Raw genomic sequence first — 8602 nt, 5'->3', positions numbered from 1 at the left:
TATCGAATTTTACCATAAAATTAAGTATTTCTATACATTAAATTCCCTAAAATGTATTCACACCGTTATGAAATATTTTACGTGTATAATCAAAAATACAGTAAAATGGCATCAAGCTACGATCTGATTTAATCACATGTCTTTAATAGACACTGTGGAATGATAAACTTAGTAATAAGTGACTATATGTTGATATATATGTATTGAAAGACTGATGTCAACCTGCGTCGATGCCCTCAAGCCAGTGAGATTAAGTTCGAACACGTTTGGGGAGAATTTCTACCATTAGTCCCTCCCCAGGACCTAACGGCACTAAACAAAGCTCTATTCATGAAACATTAAATTGACAAAAATAAATTCAATTATATAAATACTAAAATATATGTCATATGTAAAGTTCCAGAAGTTACGTTATGGATATGATGTCATAGGTAAGTAATTTCAGATGCTTACCTTTATATAGCAATAGGATATCGGATAGCTAATAGCTTAGGATTAAAGTAGATGCCAAACGGTAAATCAATGAAGCTTGTCTAGTCAGGTTAATCAAATGTATCCACTGGGGTTTAGCAGTATGCGGTGGTACAGTTACAATAATAAGTGCTACATTGAATAATAAAAACATATTTATACTTATAACTCATATTTACATGTAGTTTTTAAGCTGGAAATATAGTAAAACAAAAACAAAAACCTTAATCGATTATTTTCTTTTAGGTTATTATAACTTTTATATTCCTTATGTTTCTAAGTGCTTTCCAAAGTCCATGACATCTAATTATAGGTACACCATAGAATTTATTTTTTTCTATTTCAATAACTTTATTGCATAAGTTTTTTCACTTGCATCTTGTGTCTTTAACTAAGACTATATGACAAGATAAAATTACACTTATCATTAACATCATTAATTCCAAGCGCATAGGGTAGACTGAAATGAGACTAAATTTTAGCAACGATACGGTTATAGACTTATGGGTTTAACAAAATAGATTATTCCGATATTCAATCAGTTACAAGATCAGAACAGTATAAAATACGTATTGATTAGTACAGAAAAGTTAAAATGTAACATGAAAATCTATTTCTCATTATTTTATATTAAAAAATATGTCTTTTGTGCACGACTGTCCATGGTAATACCTGCACCATGTGAGCACATTCCGGGCATAGCAGCGCTCAGTCGGAATTGTTGGGTGGCTCAATGAAACAAGCTTAATGTGCCTTCCATCTCCAACGTTACGTCACTGCTCGAGAACCTTAACTCAATAATCTCTAGAATATAAATAGACTTTTTGTTTATTGAAAGAATAACCACCCCGTCTGACGTTAACAAATATTGCAGTATTCGGTAATAATAGTAAAGCTTGATCTCAACTATTCATTCTTTCTACATACGTTTTAAAAAAATATGTTGTTTTCATGCGCAAGACTTGGCTTTTCCGGTAACAAAAATAATGGTTTTTAATCGCCTAAATTAGAAAAAATATTACCACCCTTTCATTTATCATACTACATACATAAATTAGGACAAGTTTCTTATACTCAAGGAAATAAAATTAGTAACATTATAAGTATCTTATTTTTATTTAGTCCTCGTTAATATTCGAAATGTCAAATTAATTTATATACCTTTTTATTTCACTCGCTTGGACTTGGTACACCCTTATACAAATGCAAAAAGGTATACATACACCTTTTATCATTCTTACACAATTGCCTCATAAAACGGCACATCGCAGACAGTGAAAAATGACAGTCATCATTTCAACACCATTTTTATGGGCACAATTTCTTTCGCATAAAAATAAAAATCGGTCCGTCTTTATAAAAACATCTCTCGCATTGTCATTCATGGGAGCGGGACGCGTATTTGTCACCCGGCGTGTCGGCCGCGGATCGCGTTCCAAATATAAAAATGCAATTTTAAATAAAAAAGTTCACCGCCAGATTCGCGTTCCGAACCCTCACAATAAAAAGTAAGTGCTTTGTGCGTGCACCAACGCATGCTCGGATTTTTATCCAATAGACCTTTTTTATTTTTCACCCTGAAATCAAATGTCATTGTATTTACACTAAGCTTTGGGCGCTAACCAATGGTTTGACGAATCTAAACAAATAATATAGCTAACCGCTTACAAAATATGTTCATAATTCATTTATTAAATGAATACATCTCGGTGTTTATTACAAAAAAAACATGTTTAAAATTATTACCAGCTAAATACATAGGCCTTCAAAAATTTTCAATAGTATCGGTTAGACCACATATTCAATATTAACAAGGTCGTCTGTCAACCTTGTGGATGGACAACTTGCGCTATACCTTCCGGTTCGTTCAAAAACTTAAGACCCCGAAGACTTTTTTCTACATCCTAAATGGCTTGCCCCTTGCAACAATACCAATACGTAAATGTCAAAATAGGAAAAAAATCAGTAAATTCACTACATGAAAAATCGAACCCATAAAAAAGGTTTACGATGGTTGAACAAAAACTAATATCGAATCAAAAGACAAAACGTTTATAAATATCTCGACTGAAATCAAACCTACAACTTTTACAGATAGGGAACGCTGTACATGAATTTGGTATTCACTGCGTCGTCAAGAAGACATCAGCAGGCAAAGTAGCAAAATATTATAATAGCATAATGGTATCAGGTGCTGTTGTTTTACAGGGCACCACACTAGATACAATAGTATAGGGTTGTTCCTGCCTTATATCGATAACTACAGTACGTTATGTATTGACAATAGAATTAATTCCGTTTTATGTAAAGGAGTAATTATTACAAAGAAAACTATCTTAGACTTTATAAAATAGCTATACATTTTTAGTTCTGGTAGCCCTAAAATGCAATAGAAAGCTATGTGATTACTGCATAGAAGATCATCTTTTAGTAATTGACTTGTCTATATAGATTGCATACCTGACAACGCCTTTGACAAAGCTAAATCAACTATCGAATAGCTTGTATGTGTGTATGTGTATGGTGTATGTGTATGTGTACGGTACAATTTTTGTGTATGTATTAAGATACCTATGCGAATGTCCGTTGCGTGAGAAAACTCATTTCCTTAAAAAAGCAACCTTATCTAATTTAGTGAGAGCTTAGATATATATTATTTTTAAATTTTTCTATCGATGTTTACGTTACACAAACAACACTAAATGAATAGCGTCACAGGCGACACGTCGTCGTCGGTAAGGCATCGCATTCAGTAAGCGGGGTTTAGGCTCGTGATATGAAAGCGAAGTGACGTCACTAAACTCGACTGCCAACCACCCAACTTTACACGCCGTCTCATCAGCTTTTATTGTTCGGTGAATTGTCTGCACTTAGTTTTATTGCACTCTTGATATACAGAAAAATTATTACGCAAATGACGATTAACGTAGCAAAGCATATATAAACATACTATTTTTCGACTATATAAAGTTAATATTTATTATTAAAATTACCAACTACATCAGTATTAGTATATTTATAATGTTATAAACATATTGCATGAAATATCATTTTTGAATGTATTGATTTGCCCATAAATTAAATTATAAATTTTGATTTATTTCCCATGATTACATGTGTGACTACAATAGGCCATCATACATTAATTTGTAGTGTTATATAAAACGTATGTAAACATATATAATGCTTAGCTATTGAAATTTGTAAATAAAATAAAGTAAAGAATAAATGTGTGTACGTTCAAGAAATTACTTTTGCGATCAAGTTATGTACATAAATTTTTTGCATTGGATAATTACTGTGTCGTGTAGATGTATAGAGCTGTAAATATTATTGATCACAGATTCTACACTTTTTCTAAGATATAACAATACACTCACAACATAGAATATTCTTATCTATACTTATACAGAACATTATTTAAATAAGCTTTAAAAATTTTTAATTATGTAGTTTTTCCAGAAAAATAAATTTACAAAAAAAGTTATTTTGCTTGTTGGCAAAATAAACTGTAAATCTTTCTCTTGTTTAATAATTGTACATAAACAATTAACCATGTGACTACTGTTCTTAATATGAAATTCTCGAGGAGCATTCTATTATAACGTACGTTTAATCATATTACATTTTCCGTAAATAACAAACCCTAACGCAACCAACATCATTGTTTACCTTAATAATGGTGATTAGTTGAATGTAAACGCGTCGCATGAGACTGGCAATTTAAAATGAAAAATGATCATAGCCAAACATTATAATTAAAAAGCCCTGACATGTCTCTACGGCTAGACCTTTTCAACTTTGATTAATATTTGAATATGACAGCTCATTGTCATTAAATACTAAATGAAATTGTTTATTTTTACGAACTTATTTACTGTTTTCAAGCACGGTATAATTATGTAAATGAGTTTAATGGTATCATTAATTATGATAGTAATTTAATATTTTTTTTTTAGAAACAATACATAAAATAGTTAAGGTGTCGAAAGACGCTGGGTCCCACTTTTAACCGGCCCTATTAAAAATCTTTGAAGGAGGCCTATAGGTTCAGCAGCGAATGCGCTTCGGATGAAATAAAGATGATGATGATAACATGAAAAAAAATGGAATTTAATTATGTAATTATTCTGATAAAAACAAAAAATATATGTAATACATTAATACGAAAAAATAATTAATAAAATAGTAATGTCAATTTTATTTTAGTTTTTTTTTTTCAATTTTGATTTACCTTGGTTCCAATACGTCCGCAACAAACTGTGAGTTCTGATGGATATATTGACTGATAGTCTGGTATTTGGGAATTCAATTGTAATGAGTTTTTTTTTTTTTTGGAAGCAGACAGTGCGTAGTTTTAACAAAAGTTTTAATAAACACTATCGAGTGCGGCGCAGTAACATACTCGCTACTCGTAACACAGATTAAAATATAGATCTTGATACAGCTCAACGTCATTAAAAAGGAAGTCCATATCAACCTCCTTCGACCAGGTCTATGTTACTTAGACTGTTATAACACAAGACAGCAGGCGCCTGACATACATTATTTACACACTCAAACCTGTTCACCTGCTATTTTTTTATGGAAGCATAGTATTGTTTTTTTTTTGTTTCTGGCCTGCATAACTGTAAAGTCCGTTTTTGCACTCCTTTCGTAAGCCAACTGTACGTTGTTTATGCTAGTGCAACTTAAGAAATGTAAATTTACACCGAAATCTTTAATATTCATTTAATAATATTAGGCGTAAAAAATAGGTTTCTAATGATTGTCTTTTAAATTTCTCGCGAATCTGCTTCGATAGTTTCTTATTTACCTATTAAGATGAGTAAATAAATGTTTCTATTGGCAATGTCGTACACATTGTTTACAAAAAGATATTCGAAAAAGTTCCTTTTGAGATTGAGATTTAGATTGAAAAAAAAAATAGTAGAATGTTTGTATGCTAAAACGGTTACTACGCTGTGGCTTCATAGAATACAGCACACATAGAAATGATGTGTTCAGATTATTTACTCATTGATTATTACTTATACCGGACATATACTCACGCTACTGAAAATGTTTGAAATGTAAATTACATCAAACTATATTAAAAAATAAGATTTTATTATTATTACAGCATATCGTCATTATGCTTAATCATATGTTACGGTAACCTGCGCATATTTAAAACACCTATATGTAAACATAAATATTGTTTTAAACAACATACTTCTTTGATTTCAATCACATTAAAATTTTAGAAAGGTACACAAATTTTAATATTATAGACAATATATACAAAATATGTCTCTAAAAATATATTTGCCTGAAAATTTGAATTACCTACACTCGAATGTAAAATATGTCACATGTAATCCCTTAAAATGAATTTATCTAATCCATATCAGTCATATTTAAATCGCATCGCTTACGAAAGTGTCATATTGTAATCTATGTAATTAAGTGAACGTCAGGGTGGGTTAGCTGGAGCTCCGAACGCTGTTAACTGGGCTTTACAATTTGGACACTGCCTACCTATATACAAACAACCTGATACACAAAAACTTCCTGATAATTCAAAATAAACATCGTAATAACGATCTTTAATAATCTCAATTTCAAATTTAATACCGGTAGTCTCTTTTGCAAGAAGTACGTACCTTCCATCGAAATATTCTTCTGTTTTTTTGTCATTTATAAATGCTATTATTAACCAAGGTACTTCGATTTTTGTCAGAAAGAAATCGCAATTTGCGATAAGACCGCCATTTATTAATTAAGTTTTTAATTTTTTGTTTTCAATTACTTAATTTTTTTATATCTAGTTCATGTACAGTAAAGCTTAATGAAAAAGCAATAGCAGAATCCTAGAACCGCTTAGTCTAAATTTCTACAGGGAATTTAATTTCAGAGGCATCAGCTTGGCTTTTATTTTACCATAGGATTGAAAGATGGCGAGACACTTGGACGCTCTATGAAGTGACTGTTCGAAAGAGCCCACGATAGTCCCATATCTAGGCCTATCGCAGCAGTCACTCGATACGCGTTTAAAATTCCGATTGAAGATTGCTCGAAGATAACTTCGGATAACATTGTCCATTCCGGGAGAAGAATTTCTGCAATCCTTTTGTTGTTGGAACGAAAACGTAGCAATATGCGAAGCTCTTTAATTGTAAGCTATTGTTGTCATATCGTATGGGAGGTTTAAGACGTGTCTCGGTCTCCGAAGGGTGCGGCGCTGGTTATTCTCCAACTGGATCGACATTTAAGTGGCGGCACTGATGGACTATCTACACAATAGCTACGCTCTTGTGCAATTAAAAATGTCCTGTTTTAAAGTTAGTAACTATGTTTAAAGTACTTAATAAAATCAGGCTGATGAGTCTATCACTAGCCACAATTTTTATTTTTACTTTATACCATTTATATTGTATTTACCTTTTAGGAGAAAACAAACAACAAAATCGGTAATGCTTTTTAGTAATAATTTTCACAAATATCCTCAGAACATAAACAATAATAGTTTGGGCAATTCAATTCTAAGAAGTATTATCACTAAGAAAATCCTTTAATATATATTTACGTATATATGTATACATATGTATATATATATATGTGTATATATGTATATATATATATATATATATACATACATACATATGTATACATATAAATATATTTGAATAATCATAAACAATTACACTTTTATAAATTTGTTACTAACAACAAAAGTACAAAAAGTGTCTTAACAATAATTAAAAAAAAAATTAAAATCACTGTACTAAATCCTGGAGCAAACTTAACAAAACAAGAATAAATCTACATACTTCAGCGCGACAATCACACACCCAAGAGAGATTTGCAAGAATAGAATTCGCGAGCTAACTTTCGCTAAATGAATTATTCCTTCCCGTCGAGGTGGCGCCCTCTATTGACGGAGCAAACTTCGCTAAATAGTTTCGTTCCCAGCTCTATTATTGTTGGGAACTGTCGCACAAGTTAGAAGTGACAGTGTGTCTGGCTACAAAATGGTTGTACGTCGCTCCCATTTAGCTGCAGAAAGGCAGAGCTGAATACACACTGTACGTATATTAATAATTCACATAAGACATATATATTACAGACGTGATGAGAAACCCCAAAAGACTTCGTACTGTCGAAAGTAATTGGCAGTCCAATAGAAACAATATACAAAACGCATTTCTGATCACTTTATTTAATGATTAAAAGTGTTGATAATAAAAAAACGATTGCTTACAAAACGTTTTCCTTTCGTACAAAAGTCTACTGATAATGTGAATTGTACTTGATTAATCTCAGTTGACGTTGTTGCTGTTAGCCCGGGGGCTTTAACAGATTCATCGGAGCTGAGTTCACGGAGCGGAAGGGTCCGTGAACTTAAAAAGTAATTGTAATTTTTCAAAGTGCGTATTAAACCTTTTTTATTATAAGTATATATGTTATATACGTATGTATGTATGTTTAAGTATGTATGTCTATGCATGTTTATGTATATTTATGTTCATTTGTTTGTGAATATGTATTTTTTTGTACACGTGAACTACCTATTATCTTTTCCTTACTATGGTTGTCTGTAAGAGATTGCCTTGAGTGATAGGACCGCCCATTGTACTTTTCTGTATATTATTGTATCTGTATATTATGTAATTTATCGGGTACAATAAAGAATATTAAATAAAAAAATAAAATAAAAGTGACACAATCATTGCCCAAAACGTCACCTTGCATGTTTTTTTTGCAATGGTTATCGACAAATATTTTACAGCAAAAAACATTTTCATTTGGTTTGTAGTTGGTACGGGTAAAGATAATTGATGTTTTTAATGTTCTTTTTGTATTTTTTCCACTTTTTTACCAGGGGGGTCTTTCCTAATGCTTTAAAAAATAAATATATTGTAAATAAAAATAAAAAAATAGCTAAATGAATTGTTCCGTTTTCGTTTTGTAATTAGCAACATATTAAATTATTATTTTATTATTGTTAAATCAGATATTGATTTCAATTCTAAATTTTAGTCATTTTTATTAAAAAATATATACTTAATAATAAAAATGTACTTAATATATAACGCTTACATGACCAAGAAGGTTACTTATCAAATTAAATTATATTCAAATGACGTGA

The sequence above is a fragment of the Battus philenor genome, unplaced genomic scaffold (genome assembly GCF_028537555.1).
Source record: "Battus philenor isolate CCGP_79_NKW_IND1 unplaced genomic scaffold, ilBatPhil1.0.hap1 SCAF_4, whole genome shotgun sequence".
In the NCBI taxonomy this organism is placed as follows: Eukaryota; Metazoa; Arthropoda; class Insecta; order Lepidoptera; family Papilionidae; genus Battus; species Battus philenor.
This window is presented reverse-complemented; position numbering follows the sequence as displayed.